Source organism: Gopherus flavomarginatus, unplaced genomic scaffold (assembly GCF_025201925.1).
Source record: "Gopherus flavomarginatus isolate rGopFla2 unplaced genomic scaffold, rGopFla2.mat.asm mat_scaffold_542_arrow_ctg1, whole genome shotgun sequence".
NCBI classification, from domain to species: Eukaryota; Metazoa; Chordata; order Testudines; family Testudinidae; genus Gopherus; species Gopherus flavomarginatus.
This window is the reverse complement of record NW_026115112.1, coordinates 9,233-26,038: the sequence shown is the minus strand read 5'-3', so window position 1 is coordinate 26,038 and position 16,806 is coordinate 9,233. Positions and strand designations below refer to the sequence as shown.

The window sequence follows — 16,806 nt, the reverse complement described above, 5'->3', positions numbered from 1 at the left end:
AAGTTGATTTGGTACCATCTACCTTTTGTAAAACCATATTGTATTTTGTCCCAATTACCACTGACCTCAATATCCTTAACTACTTTCTCCTTCAAAATTTTTTCCAAGACTTTACATACTACAGATGTTAAACTAGCAAGCCTATAGTTACTCGGATCACTTTTTTTCCATTTCTTAAAAATATGAACTATGTTAGCAATTCTCCAGTCGTACGGTACAACCCCTGAGTTTACCTATTCAGTAAAAATTCCTGCTAATGGGCTTGCAATTTCATGTGGCCGCTCCTTTAAGATTCTTGAATGAAGATTATCTGGACCCTCTGATTTCGTCCCATTAAGCTGTTTAACTTCTACCTTGGATGTGGTAATATCTACCTCCATATCCTCATTCCCATTTGTCATCCTACCATTATCGCTAAGCTCCTCATTAGCCTCATTAAAGACTGAGGCAAAGTATTTGTTTAGATATTGGGCCATGCCTAGATTATCCTTAACCTCCACTCCATCCTCCTTGTTTAGCAGCCCCACTTCTTCTTTCCACAGGCCCCCACCCCAAGCAACAACATTTGCAAAATCAAGTTCTGATAAGGATTCTTTTTTCCACACAGCTGGAGCTCAAACTATGGCTCGGATCTGTCCCAAACTTATCTGTCACTCAGGATTTGGTTTGAGGTCAGGACTGCCAAGAGCGGGTTTGGACCCTAGTGAAAATTTCTTTTCATGCCCCCCCCAGCAAGGGCAGACCAACTAAATAGTGCAGAAGAAACCAGGCCCTGGGCCCCTTACGGACCGCTGGGCCCCAGTAATTTGTACCAGCTTTCCCGCTCTTGTCGGCCCTGTTTGAGGTTGCAGGAACAAACCATCCCTATGTGTAGAAAGAAAAGAAAGACCAGCTTGGCTTAACAGTGAAATCCTTGCTGATATTAAACACAAAAAAGAAGCTTACAAGAAGTGAAAGATTGGACAAATAACCAGGGAGGAGTATAAAAATATTGCTCAGGCATGCAGGAGTGAAATCAGGAAGGCCAAATCACACTTGGAGTTGCAGCTAGCAAGGGATGTTAAGAGTAACAAGAAGGATTTCTTCAGGTATGTTAGCAACAAGAAGAAGGCCAGGGAAAGTGTAGGCCCCTTACTGAATGAGGGAGGCAACCTAGTGACAGAGGATGTGGAAAAAGCTAATGTATTCAATGCTTTTTTTGCCTCTGTCTTTACAAACAAGGTCAGCTCCCAGACTGCTGCACTCGGCAGCACAGCATGGGGAGGAAGGACCAGCCCTCTTTGGAGAAAGTGGTTCAGGACTATCTTGTTTGAAGCTACCACCACCCTCCCCGCGCTGCTCCTGTCTAGCCTGGGCAGTAGTGGGGGAGAAGGAGAGATGCCTTTTATTCACAGCCTCATTGCTCAGGGCAATAGCCAGGAGACAGAGAGTGACACACCTCAGACAAAGGGAGGAAGACGGTGGCATCAGCCCCAGCCCAGCCCCAGTCAGGATCTGGAGGACCCTGCTCCTCTGGGGGTGTTTATGCCCCCCATATGTAGTCCAAGCACTTTCACTGACATCACGGACAGGACTCGGTGCTGCAAAGAGGTGTCCTTGATCTCTTAAAGTGCCGCTGCACCTATTCTAATGCGACAGCTGTGATCACAGGCCGTTCCAGCTAATCTTCTACCATAAACAGAGGTGGATCAGACTGCTAGGTTAGTAGTTTAAAAACAAAAACAAACCAAAAAACAAAAACAAAAACAATTCTATGGGGTAGTATTTAAATTGGAAATGGAGAGAAAGCTGGCAGGAAGAGAAGTCAATCAAAGACATGTTAGAAAGGGTGAAGATAGCTGATAAGTGGCTGAGCTGCTAACAAAATATATAGTATATATTGTGCTATATGACTGGAGAGTAGCAAATAAAGACAGCTGCTTGGGAATTTTCCATCAAAACATTTTTTGACAGAAAATGCAGTTTTGTCAGAATCAAAATTTTGCACAGGAGTTTCAGCCAAACATTTTTAGTTTTTTTCCTGATGGAAAATTGGAATGAAATATTTGGTTCTGGATCAGGATGATTTGAAATGAAAATATCAGTTTGTCAAATCCAGTCAAAACATTCAATTTCAAGGCAGTTGGACATCAATGTGCATCCAACTGAGCAGCCATGATACTTTGTGGCAGTTGTAGTTCAGATGCCTCATGCTTCTGTCCTCTTCTGTGGGCTAGGCTCAAGAGCTGGACTACATCTCCCATGATGCACTGAGGACTCCCTTCTGGTTGAACAATTCAAAAAGTCATAGATTCCAAGGCCAGAAGGGACCACTGTAATCATCTAGTCTGACCTCTGGTATAACACAGGCCATAAAACTTCTCCAAAATAATTCCTATTTGAATTAGAGCAGATCTTTTTAATAAAAATACCAATCTTGATTTAAAAATGTCTGTGATGCAGAATCCACCACGACCCTTGATAACTTGTTCCAATGGTTAATTACACTCTCTGTTAAAAATGTATGCCTTATATCCAATCTGAATTTGTTTACTTTCAGTTTTCAGCCATTGGATCTTGTTATACCTTTCTCTGCTAGACCAAAGAGTCCATTACCAAATATTTGATCCCAGGGTAGGTACTCACAAACTGTAATCAAGTCACACATTAACCTTCTTTGTTAAACTAAACATATTGAGCTCTTTGAGTCTATCACTGTAAGGCAGGTTTTCTAATCCTTTGGTCATTCTTGTGTCTCTTCTCTGAACCCTCTCCAATTTATCAACATCCTTCAAGAATTGTGGTCACCAGAACTGGACACAGGATTCCAGCAGCAGATGCACTAGTTCCAAATATAGAGGTAAAATAACTTCTCTATACCTAGTCAATATTCTCCTGTTTATGCCTCCATTGCAGTATCAGATGAGATGTAATCCAGCCAGAGAGTCCAGCTCAGAGGAAAATGAGAGCATGAAGCATCCACACTACAACTCCCATGAATCACTGAAGCAGCTCAGAGGGTGAGAGTTTAATGTCTAACCTACCCAAAATTAAATGTTTCAATTTGGTTAAAAAAAACCAATACTCCAAAATGTATCAATCTGGGAATGTTTATTTGCCTTATAATGATAGGCTCAAGAAGCTCAATCAATTTATTTTAACAAAGGGAGGGTAAAGCGGTGACTTCATTACAGTCTGCATACCTACATAAGGAACCAATATTTAATAATGGGCTCTTCAGTCTGTCTGAGTAAGCTACAACACGGTCCAGTGGCTGGAACTTGAAGCTAGACAAATTCAGACTGGAAATAAGGTGTAAATTTGTATCATCCAGGGTGATTACCCATAGGAGCAATTTACCAAGGGTCATGGTGGGTTCTTCCTCACTGACAGTTTAAGAAAAATATCCAATCTTGACTTATAAAGTTCTGCTGTAAGAATTATTTTGGGGGAAGTTCTCTACAGGAGGTCAGACTAGATGATCACCATGGTCCCTTCTGACCTTGGAATCTATGAAACTTGAGAGGTGGCAGATCTCTATTCAAATCTTTTCTCTCCATGAGGTAGAGGGGGGACTTGAACCAGCGTTATCCCACACCCCAACTACATAGCCTAACCACTGGGCTAAAAGTTATGAGAGAAGTCCTCCTCTTCCCCACACTCCAGCCCATTCTTGCTTTGCACAAGCTTGCCTATAAGGGCCCAATCCAGTAGGTGAGCTCTGACCATGTTTACCACATTGGGCCCCGCAGACAAATGAGGCAGAGGATTGGCTATCTCCCCCCAGTGTGTGCATCGCTCTGGGGCTCAGGTGTCTGGCTAGCTGGTGTTGTGTTCCGGAGCATATGCCCAGAGGCAGAAATGGAGGCACCTTGGGAACTTTTACTGCAAAAAGGTAGGAGCCCAGGGAGTTTGATCACCAACAGGGTTTGATGGCAACTCAGCAGCAGTTTCGTAAATCCCAGATGGGGCCTGACTCTGGGATCTTCAGGGGCCTAAAGCAATAGTTAGGCACCTAAGTGCCTTTGTGAATCTGGACTCTTTGGCTTTCTGCCCTTCCCTGTTTAAGCACTTTTGAAAATCCCACAAGGGGCCTCTCTGCATCTTTAGGCTCTGAAATCCCTTTGAAAAGCTGACCCCTATCTCTCGGTGCATCTGCTCCCTGTTTGCAATATGGGGATCACAGCACTGCCTACATCACAGGGGAGTTGTGAGGCTAAAGAAATTGCGTGAGGTGCTTACTCCTATGAAGGCCATAGAAGTACCTCAGAGATAGAGAGAAATAGTGAGGTTCCTCATGGGTAATAAGTTCAAAACCAGTGATTTTAAGGTCTTTAGTCCCATATTCAAAAAGTTTTGAGGATTTCTGTTTTCCAAAGCAGACACGTCCATTGAAGCTTAATTGGAAACCCAATTTTCTAGTGAAAAAATTTTGATTGAAAATTTTTCACCATCCCTTGTTCAAAACAGCTGTCTCCGGAAATTTTGACCCTGACTATGAAGCAGTATATTCTCCACCCCAAAGAGAGAAAAAAATTTTCTTTGTCTCATCTATGAGTCTCTTACATTGTAAGGATTCAATGCACCAGGGAACTTGTCTCAGTGGAAGCATAAAATCTTAAATACTCAGAGTCCTCCAGGCCTCAGAGTTGCTCAACGCGCTATTCGCTCAGCTTCACATAAGTTTTAAAGCACATGATTATATTAGCCTAGAATATTTTTTTAAAAAGTCAATGTGTTTTCTACACATTCTTGCTTTTTAACCAAGCACATCAGTGCATATCTTTAGTTTGGTCCTTTTTCGCCACTGCTTTGTACCTTTTGTATAGTCATTTCCATGTGAGCAATGTGAGTGCTGACTGGGTATAGAAACACTCATGCCAGTACAAGTGGGTAATTCTGATATGGAGTCATTTTTCACTCACATTGCATCGGTACAAATGACTACACATGGCATAAGGGAGGAGGAAATCAGCTGCTGGTGTGTTATTCCGCTCCTCTTACCATTTTGTTATACTAAGGAATAATATAAAGCATTATAATTTATAGCTGGAATTTCCAATGGAACCTAAGGGAGTTGCACACCCAACTCCCCTGAACATAGAGTTCTGTGTCTGAAAAAAGTGTAATCAGGAGTTTGGCTGCTAAATACAGTTTTAATGGGTCTCTGTGAAAACGATAGATAGATAGATAGATAGATAGATAGACAGATAGATAGATAGATAGATAGATAGATAGATAGATAGATAGATAGATAGATGCAGTGGGGTTTTCTTGTAGCCATGTCAGTACTGGGATATTAGAGATTCAAGGTGAGTGAGGTAATATTTTTTAATGGACCAACTTCTGTTGGCAAGAGAGACAAGCTTTTGAGCTTATGCAGAGCTCTTCTTGAGGTCTGGGAAATGTACTTAGGCTGTGTCTGCGCTACAGACCTTACAGTGGCATGGCTGCGCTGCCATATGGTCTCCCATGTAGCTGCTCTTTGCTGACAGAAGAAAGCTCTTCTGCTGGCAAAATACAGCCACCTTAACAAGTGTTGGGAGCTTTGTTGGCAGTAGAGTGTCTCCCGCTGACATAGCGCTGCCATACTGGTGCATTTGTCAGTAAAAATTTTGTCAGTCAGGCATGGATTTTTTTTCACACCCCGATGGACAAAAGTTTTACAGACAAAAGTGCTAATGTAGACAAAGCCAGGAGGAGTGCCCATAGATAAATCCAAGGTGGAACAGATTGTTTAGCATAAGTAGATAAACATATTTCAAGGGCCCCATTCAAGGAGAAGTGGCTTGTTAACACCCTGCCAGTCATAGGGATGAAAGGAAGGAGGGGGTAGCAAAAAGCAGCTGCAGGGGGGAAAGCATTAGTGGGGGTTACATATTGTCGTAATAAGCCAAAAATCCAGTGTTTCAGGGTATGTCTACACTACGGGATTATTCCGATTTTACATAAACCGGTTTGTAAAACAGATTGTATAAAGTTGAGTGCAAGTGGCCACACTAAGCACATTAATTTCGGCGGTGTGCGTCCATGTACCGAGGCTAGCATCGATTTCCGGAGTGTTGCACTGTGCGTAGCTATCTCGTAGCTATCCCATAGTTCCCTGCAGTCTCCCCTGCCCCATTGGAATTCTGGGTTGAGATCCCGAATGCAAAAACAGTGTCGCGGATGATTCTGGGTAAATGTCGTCACTCAATCCTTCCTCCATGAAAGCAATCGGCAGACAATCATTTCACGCCCTTTTCCCCTGGATTGCCTGGCAGACAGCCATAGCATGGCAACCATGCAGCCCATTTAGCCTTTTGTCACTGTCACCGTATGTGTACTAGATGCTGCTGACAGAGCATGGTACTGCAGTGCTACACAACAGCATTCATTTGCCTTTGCAAGGTAGCAGAGATGGTTACAGCTATAGCACCATCTGCATTGGAAATTGGCGACGATGTTTATCCAGTCATTTTGCACCATTTGCAATTGGAAATTGACGATGATCGTTATCAGTCCTTTTGTACCATCTGCTGCTGTCATGGGTGCTCCTGGCTGGCCTCACTGAGGTTGGCCTGGGGGCGCCATGGACAAAAATGGGAATGACTCCCCAGGTCATTCCCTTCTTTATGTTTTGTTTAAAAATAGAGTCAGTCCTACCTAGAATATGGGGCAAGGTGTACTAGAGAACTAGAGAGCACAGCCGCTCCAGGGTCAGAGCCCCAGAGATCCCGCAGAAATGATGATGCCATTCTAGGGGGTGCCCCTGCAACAACTCCACCCGTTGCTTCCCTCCTTCCCCAACCCTTTTGGGCTACCATGGCAGTGTTCCCCCCATTTGTGTGATGAAGTAATAACGAATGCAGAAATAAGAAACACTGACTTTTTAATGAGATATAATGAGGGGGAGGCAGCCTCCCGCTGCTATGATAGTCCAGGCAGTACAAAATCTTCATTAGACATGAAAGGGGGTCTGATGGAGCTCAGTCCCCAGTTGCTATGATGAGAATGGTTTTCAATCCTTTTGCACCGTCTACCGGGAATGACCAGGAGTCATTCCCATTGTTGCCTAGGCGTCCCCCGCTGACCTCACTATGACCAGCCAGGAGCACTCACGGGATGATGAGGATGGTTTTCCACCATTCTGCACCGTCTGCCATCAGGAAAGGAAGGGAGAGGGGATGCTGTTGTTCAGCGCCGCAGGACCACGTCTACCAGCAGCATGCAGTAGACATACAGTGACATTGAAAAAAGGCAAGAAACGATTTTTTCCCCTTTTCTTTCATGGGGGGAGGGGGGAAATTGAGGAGATATACTCTGAACCTCCCGAGACAATGTTTTTGACCCTTCAGGCATTGGGAGTTCAGCCAAGAATGCAAATGCTTTTCGGAGACTGCGGGATAGCTGGAGTCCTCAGTCCCCCCTCCCTCCCTCCATGAGCGCCCATTTGATTCTTTCGCTTTCCATTACGCTTGTCACGCAGCACTGTGTTGAGTCCCTGCTGTGGCCTCTCTCTGGAGATTTTTTCAAATGCTTTGGCATTTCATCTTCTGGAACGGAGCTCTGATAGAACAGATTTGTCTCCCCATAAAGCGATCAGATCCAGTATCTCCCGTACAGTCCATGCTGATCAGAGCTCCACGCTGGGCAAACAGGAAATTAAATTCAAAGTTCGTGGGGCTTTTCTTGTCTACCTGGCCAGAGCATCTGAGTTCAGATGGCTTTGCAGAGCGATCACAATGGTGCACTGTGGGATATCACCTGGAGGCCAATACCGTTGATTTGCTGCCGCACCTAACCCTAATCCGACATGGCAATACCGATTTCAGCGCTACTCCGCTCATCGAGGAGGAGTACAGAAATTAATTTTAAGAGCCCTTTATATCGATATAAAGGGCTTCATTGTGTGGACGGGTGCAGCGTTAAATTTGTTTAAAGCTGCTAACTTTGGTATAAACGTGTAATGTAGACCAGGCCTCTGTCCAGTCCATGAATTTTAGTGTCTAGCAAAGTTATGAATTTAAGCTCCCAGGATTGTCTTTTGAAAGTGTTGTGCAGGTTTCCTTTGAGGGTGAGGATTGACAGGTTAGACATGCAGTGATTGCTTTGTGAAAAGTGTTCATCCACAGGTGATGAGGTGGTTTGAGGTCTTCATGGCCGGCGGTTAGCCAGTGCAGGGTCTCATTTGTGGGGCATGAACGCTCCCCGCAGCACTTCAGATTTCCACTCCAGCAGTGGGGAGCGTGGCCTCGGGGTTGCGGGGCAGCTGAATTTGCTACTCTCCGGCCAGGGACTGAGGCCACAGATTTGCGGGGCTCCGGCCAAAGAAGCAGGGATGCAGGGTTGCGGGGCTCTGGCCAGGGAAGCGGGACCATGGGGTTGGGGGATACAGCCAGGGGAGCGGGGCCGCGGGACTTGCCGCCCTCGGACCGGGGGACGTGTGACCGCGGGGTTGCGGGGCTCCAGCCGGGGGAATGGGGCTGCGGGGCTGCCAATCTCCGGATGGGGGAGCGGGGCCTTGAGGCTCCAACTGGGTGAGCAGGACCTCGGGGTTGCGGGGCTGTGGCCAGGAGAGTGGGCTGGCGGGGATGAGCGGCTATGGCTGGGGTGGCGGAGTTGCGGGGCTCCCTCCGGGGGTAGCAGGACCGCGGGGATACAGGACTCTGGCCGGGGTAGCCCGACCACAGGGTTGCGGGGCTCTGTCCAGGAGAGCAGGGCTGCGGGATTGTGGAGCTCTGGCCAGGGTAGTGGGGCTTCAGGGATGCGGGGCTCTGGCTGGGGTAGCGGGGCCATGGGGCTCCAGCTGGAAGAGCGGGATAGAGGGGCTGCGGGGTTGCGGGGCTCCATCCACGGTAGCGGGGCACGGGACTTGCAGCGCTCGACCGGGGGAGCAGGACTGCAGGGTTGCGGGGCTCCGGCCTGGGGAGCGGGACTGTGGGGTTGTGAGGCTCTGGCTGGGGTAGCGAGTTTTCAGTGCTCTGGCCGGGGTAGCGGGGCCGCGGGGCTTGTCGGGCTGCAGCTGGGGGAGTGGGACCGCGGGGTTGTGGGGCTCCGGCTGGCAGAGGTGACGTTGCATGGTTGCGGGGCTCCCGCCGGGGAGCAGGACCGCGGGACTTGCCGCCTTCTGGCCTGGGGAGCGTGACCACAGGTTTGCTTGGCTTCAGCTGCAGGAACGAGGCCAAAAGGCAAATGCTGACATTAACATTGTTTCAGTCTGTGTGTTACCTGACATCGTGTATTCTGTGTCACCATAGAAGGGAAGGGCTCTGCATAGAATGAAATTTGCCTGTGGCATCAGTAGAAAATGTTAAGTAAAATTTGCTTTAAATATTAAACCTGGCACTTTGTCATCTTGTGTCATCATTTTTATTTCTTAGGTTTCAGCTTTCAGCTACTTAAGTCAACTCTAAAACTTTCCTACTGACTGTTTATTATCTGACATTGTATCTCTCTAATCGCCTTCATAACCATCATTGACTTTTTTCCATTTTAATACTATCCCATAGTTTCAGAGACAGTGAGAAAAATAGCAAATAAAGGTACATGACTCTCTTTCTATCTCTATGGAGAATGATAGATAAACATGCATCTGTCTCACATAGATGTATTCCCTGCAGCCAAGGTCGGCTTTAGGAAGTGCAGGGCCCAATTCAAACAGTTTTGATGGGCCCCTGGCAGGGATGACTAAAAAAAAAAACACGTAAAAAAACATGTGTGGCTTGTACTCACTGGACAGTGCTCCGAGTCTTCGGCAGCACTTCGGCAACGGGTCCTTCACTCGCTCCAGGTCCTCTGCAGCACTGAAGGACCCACCGCTGAAGACCCAGAGCGAGCGAAGAACCCGCCACTGAAGTGCCACCGAATACCCAGAGCTCTGCCACGTGAGTAAAAATTAAAAAGGCGCCTCTAGCCAGGGAAGGGATTCTCACTGGGTCCAGGGCCCTCTCAGGCGCGGGGCCCAATTCAGGGGAATTTGTGGAATAGGCCTAAACCAGCCTTGGGGTCTTTTATCATTTTTGTCTTGAGTTCATTAAATCACTAAATGCCCCATAGCGATCACTATGATCCCAAAGAATTCTCACAGAAAATGACACCAGGTGAGGCTGGAGCTCAGGTTATGAATTCTAGTGAGGTGGGTTAGCTAAGTCTGCTGATCTGGGCTAGGAGACTCACTTCTGCTTGCTCCAGAATGTTTGTAGACACATCCTAATGTGGCCTGGCTGGTAACGGAGTCAGATATATCAACCTCTGTAACCTGAGCTGGGGAACAGGAAATAAAGTCTGGTCCACTCGATGAGACAGAGCAAGCCTCTCCTCATTTTACTGAACAGGGAGATCCAGGCTGGTGTTCTCAAAATGGGCCACTTGCTTTAGATTCCTCCTGTTCTGGGTGTCCAAGTTGTGACACACTGAGCCTGGCTTTCCCATTGAAATCTGTGGGAGCTGAGGGATCTTAGTGCCACTGCACATTGAGTACCAGATGTCTTATACTGGGCATCCACAAATGGAAGCACCACTGAAAATTTGTTGTATCAGAGATTATATATATGTATATTAATTTCTTATATAATTCACCCAACTTAAGCAGTTAATGAACCAACCTGATAGCTCTCTTTGACAGGGTAACTAGCCTTGTGGATAGTGTGTAACTGGTTGATGTGGTATATCTTGATTTTAGTAAGGCTTTTGATATTGTCTCCCATGACTTTCTCATAAACAACTAGGGAAATACAACCTAGATGGAGCTACTATAAGGTGGGTGCATAACTGGTTGAAAACCATTCCCAGAGAGTAGTTATCAGTGGTTCACAGTCATGCTGGAGGGGCATAATAAGTGGGGGATCAGTTCTCGGTCAGGTTCTGTTCAATATCTTCATTGATGATTTATTTTAATGCATAGAGAGTACACTTATAATGTTTTCAGACCATACGAAGCTGAGAGGGATTGCAAATGCTTTGGAGGATAGGATTAAAATTCAAAATGATCAGAAAAAAATGGAGAAATGGTCTGAAGTAAATAGGATGAAATTCAATAAAGACAAATGCAAAGTACTCCACTTAGGAAGGAATAGTCAGTTGCACACATACAAAATGGGAAATGATTGCCTAGGAAGGAGAACTGCGGAAAGGGATCTGGGGGTCATAGTGGATCACAAGCTAGATATGAGTCAACAGTGTAACACTGTTGCTAAAAAAAGCAAACATTATTCTGAGATGTCTTAGCAGGAGTGTTGTAAGCAAGACACAAGAAGTAATTCTTCTACTCTACTCCCCACTGATTAGGCCTCAACTGGAGATTTGTGTCCAGTTCTGGGTGCCACATTTCAGGAAAGATGGGGACAAATTGGAGAAAGTCCAGAGAAGAGCAACAAAAACATTTCTAGAAAACATGATCTATGAGGGAAGATTGAAAAAAATGGGTTTGTTTAGTCTGGAGAAGAGAAGATTGAGAGGGGACATGATAACAGGTTGCAAGTACATAAAAGGTTGTTACAAAGAGGAAGGAGAAAAACTGTTCTCTTTAACCTCTGAGGATAAGGCAAGTAGTGATGAGCTTAAATTGCATCAAGGGTGGTTTAGGTTGGACATTAGGAAAAATTTCCTAACTGTCAGGGTAGTCAAACACTGGAATATATTGTCTAGGGAGTTGTGGAATCTCCATCACTGGAGATTTTTAAGAGCAGGTTGGACAAACTCCTGTCAGGGATGGTCTAGATAATACTTAGCCCTGCCATGAGTGTTGGAGACTGGACTAGATGACCTCTCAGGGTCCCTTCCAGTTCTATGATTCAATTATTTTATTACCTCCACAGGTAGAAAAAAGCTGTAGGACATGGCTAGCAGGAACCACACAGTTGTGACACAGTTCTTCTCTGTGGGTTTCTCCAACATCCTGGAACTCCGAGTTTCACTTTTTTTTCTGCTGCTGCTGTTGTACCTCATCACCGTGGTGGGCAACATCCTCATCATCACAATCACGGTGGTGGACCCTGCCCTTCAATCCCCCATGTATTTCTCCCTTCGGAACCTGTCCTTTCTGGAAATCGGTTATACCTCGGCCACTATCCCCAAGATGCTGGTGAATTTCCCCTCTGAGGAAAAGAGTATTTCCTTCCTGGGCTATGCCACACAGATGTATTTCTTCTCCTTCTTGGGTATCACAGAGTGTTGCCTGCTGGTTGCCATGGCATATGACCGTTACATGACCATATGTCACCCCCTGCGCTAGACAGCCATGATGAGCAGAGGTGTGTGTCTCCAGCTCTCAGCTGTGCCCTGGCTCATCTAGGTGCTGGTGGGAGTCTAGCAGACAACTTTCATGTTCACTCTGCCCTACTGTGAGCCTAATAGGATCAACCACTTCTTCTGTGACCTGCCCCCGCTGCTGAAGTTGGCCTGCACAGATACTTACAGGAATGAAATAGCTGTTTTCACCATCGCTGTCACTTTTGTCACAGTCCCCTTCTTGCTCATCCTTGTATCCTACATCCGTATCCTCCACGCTATCCTCAGTATTCCATCAGCCGTGGGCAGAAGCAAAACTTTCTCCACCTGCTCCTCCCACCTCATTGTGGTGACTTTGTTTTTTGGGTCCAGCATCGTGATGTATCTGAAACTCAAATCCCACTACTCACTTAACACTGACAATCTGCTCTCCCTGTTCTGTTCAGTGGTGTTTCCAATGCTGAACCCTTTGATCTACAGCCTGAGGAATAAGGAGATAAAGGAAGCCCTGAGAAGGGTGATGGCCAGAAAAATATTTATTTGAAAACTTGCAGGGGGGGGGAATTTATTATTTTAATTTTCTTGTGATGGATTTGGAGTTGCCTGTTGTAGCCCAAACTATGACTTGTATTGATTACTTAAGAATTCCCAGTTATCCCTCTGAAGTATTGATGGTTCTTGTCCCAAGATCAGGCCCAGTATTATTAAAATTACTGTTCAGTTGGGAACCCTGATGTGCATGGTTGCAACACTCACACTTTAGGAACCCTTCTGTCTTTGTAATAGTTTATTACTACATTCAGCAAAGTCACAAACACTCTAACCCAGCAAGGTAGACCGAGATAATACAGACCATATGTCTGAACATCCACATACTCCCACCATCCCTTGCAGAACAATCGGAAATGTTAGCCATTATCTTCTGCATCACCATCACCTTCCTCATCATCACCAGTGGCCATCATCCTAGCATCTCCCAAGGGCTACCTTTCTGTCTCTTCCCCTGCACACAGGCTGGGATACAACTTTAATAATATGTTACGTCAGGGGTAGTCAATAGATGGACTGTGGGCCAAATCCAGACTGCCAGATGTTCTTGAATGGACCGCAAAATCTTTTTAATTACTTGTTGTAGTTATTGTTACTGTGGTGTGAAAAATGTTTCTCTGGAGTCTGGACCTTGACTAAGAAATTTGGACCTTGACAAAAAATAATGAACAACCCATCTTACAGGATACAGGCCTGTAGGTTCCTTGCATTACTGCTGAATAAAATAAATGCTAAAGCGAGCTCTATGGGCCACCCTGTAGCAGTCTGTGACAACTGTATGATGTTTGTCTGACTATTGTGAAGATGTTTTTGTTTGCAGATATTGGGTTAATTCAACAGCTGAGTATTCAGGAAATGACCCATAGCTGGACAATAGCTCAGAGAAGAGCTCCTCCACAAACACCAAGGACAATTAAGTGTGACATGCTACCTCTGCCCACACATGGTGGGTCTGATAGCCCAGCTTTCCCAGGCCTGCATCCCTCCTGACTAGAGGAAAGCCTGATTCACTGAGATGGTTTAGAGGATGCAATTGTCTCCTGACCTCCAGAGACTGGTGGGTTCTTCGAGGAAGCATAGCCTGCCTTGTTCTTTGCTGTGCTATGTTCCTACTGTTAAGATTAAACAACACTATTTTAAGAAGGCTGATTTGGGTCACCATTATCACTGCAGGTCTCTGGTCCCCAAGTGGACATGTATTGGGTTCAGTCAGACCTGCTGAGTAATGCTGCATGATTTTAAATTTGATTTAGAAAGTGCTCAGCAGACCGTGGCTTGCCAGAACCTCACACACTGATTGTCAAATTTCTCAGATTTACTGAGAAAGAAAAATAAATAATGCAGCCAGCTCTTGGGACCGGGGGGAGAAGGGAGGGCTGTTTCATTGCAGTGTAGACTTCGGGCTTCAGCTGGAGACCAAGCTCTGGGACCCTCCAATCTTGCAGAGTCCTAGATCCTGCGTTCCAGCCTGAACCTGGATTTCTACACTACAATGAAACAGCCCCAGAACCCGAGTCAGCTAGCACGGGCCAGCCGCGGGTGTCTAATTGCAGTATAGACATACCCAAAGATGCAGGGCTCACAGTAAAAGTGTCAAACTGCAAGATAGGAGTGGCCAATGTCCCTTATGTAGGCCATTGGCAGGAGGGGGCCAGATTTGCCAAAATCCCTTAAAAGTGGACTCCGTTGTTAACTGGCCTGTACCCTGAACCTAAAAGCAAATTCACTCTTTTAGAGGATTGCTGAATTATTACCAAAGACTCATGGAAGGTTTCAGCAACATTGCAACTGCGATGACAGACCTCTGCAAAGAGACACAGCCTGCCAGGAGGGCTTTGCTCAAATGAAAAGAATTCTGTCAGCAACATTAGCACTAGCCAGTCCAAATTTGGATAAAATGTTTGAGCTCTGCACAGATGCATCAAGTACAGGGCTGGGAGCCACACTGATGCAAGCGGGCAAGGGCAATAAGGAGCATCCTATTGCTTTTTGTAAGTAAAAAACTGACCCATCACTGGACACAATTACTCAGTCATCAAAAGGAAATATGCAGTTGTGGGGCAACTAAAGTTATACCCACTGCACAGGAAGTTTAGAGTCCTAACAGACCATTCTCCACTGCAGGGCTTCCCAGAACATAAGTTACCAGCTCCAGACTGCAACGCTGGAGTATAGACATTCATGAGTATGGTATGGGAAAGGCAAGAAAAATGTGTGACAGAAGCACTGTCCAGGCAAGAGGGTTCTGAGCCAACACATGTGGATTAGTCAATGGCTAACCTTACTGCCTCAACAAGAGTGGGAGAGGTGTGACCCAGGAATCCCGCGGTGCCAAGCGGCAGATGGCATAGAGGTTCCCTAGGGTTTTATGGGAAGCCCCAGGATTGGATATCTACATAATTCTTCATGGAATGGTGACATGTGAGATCTCTACCAAGAGCCAGCAACTCATTAGGCATTCTAATCTGTGTGAAATGTGGGTGTGGATAATATTGAAGGATTTTTGTGTCCATACTCAAAATGATGTCCTTAAAGGTCTTGGCATGAAGGCAGGTCATGTGGATCGGAGGTGTTCCTTCCAGGCAGCAGGTAACTGTGACCTTAAGAGCCCCTTAGTCAACAAAGGGCCCTTTAGACTGTAACTCACAGAAGGCCTGACACACTCACTACACCGAACACGCTGTTGTCGTCATGTGTATTTAAGGGGTGTCACGTTAGGTTTCATATGCGAAATGGTGACTCTTGTCCCAAAAATCCATTGTGTTCTGTGTGTACGGGTTGTGTATAGCAACTTATGTATATGTGCAGAAAATATGTTCTTAAAATGGGGTTTGGAGGTCGAGCATAATCCAAGTCTGCCCTGAACAAAGGAATATGGATATACCTGTCTGATCAGCTTAATTACAGGGAAAGGACAATGAAAGGACATTTACATATAAGGTAAACAAAGCAATCAAGCAAATAAGTGGCAGAGGAAGCAATGTAGTGAGCACACTGGGGTCTGAATCTGCACCCAAAGGAAATCTTTCTAGCTCATGAGACAGACAATGGACTTTGGAAAATACAAGTGGAAGCAAAAAGCCATTCTAGTTATCCCTCACTTAGAGGACAAAGGTAACAGCTCCCTCTGAATCTGTGAACATTGGATCCTGTCCTGGAGGGCTAAAGATGATGTTAACTTGATGTGAGTGAGAAAACGGCTTAGGCAAAATTGTAACTTGTTATGATTTAAGTTTTAGTCACTAGAAAGCATGGTTTGGTTTGGTTGTAACCAGACCTGTCTCTTTTTCTCCTGCTCCGTGTCATTTAAATTTCTGTTCTTTGTTAATAAACTTATCCTTAGTTTTACTATAAACCAATTCAGTGCTGTTGGGTCTAAACTTTTGGTGAACTTTGGGGAGCCAAAAAACACCCAGACTGGCTGTCTCTGCATAATCCTTCCTGAACCCTTTTGAACAAAGCTCTGACCTGCAAACTACTCATGACACCCCCTTTCTCAAGTAGCCATTAGCCTTTATCTCTATGCATTTACTTGTTAACTTGCTTTTCCTGTAAAATCTTGATTGATTATGCATGACCATTATCTTTTGTTAATCACTTTGTTTACTTCTGTGTATAAATATTGATGCTCACCCCTAATAAAGGGGCCACACTTAATCTGAAGCTTTTAGAGCTAAGGATAGTGTGAGCCCGTTGATCAACGCATTGGTGTCTGGTCTCTGACAGAATTGTGTGCCCCATACCAACTCCGCACGAACTCGGGTGCTGGAGAGGTGAGTGAGGACTTGCTTTATTTACCTAACAATTTGGGGGCTCGTCCGGGATTCCTTCTGGTGCGGTACCTCTGTCCAGTGGTCAGACCACTCATATATGAATTGGCAAGGCGCCACAGGAGATTTCTCCCAGCCAATTCAATATTGAGGGGTCGTGTATTGGACAGCAGGGTAAACGCCAGTTGGAGGGCTCCTGTCAGACACCATGGGTCAAGGGACTAGCGTGCCTCTTGAGAGTCCGTTGGGGATTGTAAATAAGTTATGGAACGAAGGGAAACTCCCAGTACAGACAGGA

The 16,806-nt window shown here is 45.6% G+C and overlaps 1 pseudogene; it reads left to right on the top strand.

Moving 5' to 3' along the window:
• The first annotated feature begins 11,797 nt into the window (after nucleotides 1-11,797).
• LOC127042541 (olfactory receptor 10A4-like) lies at nucleotides 11,798-12,733 on the top strand (annotated as a pseudogene).
• Nucleotides 12,734-16,806: the final 4,073 nt, after the last annotated feature.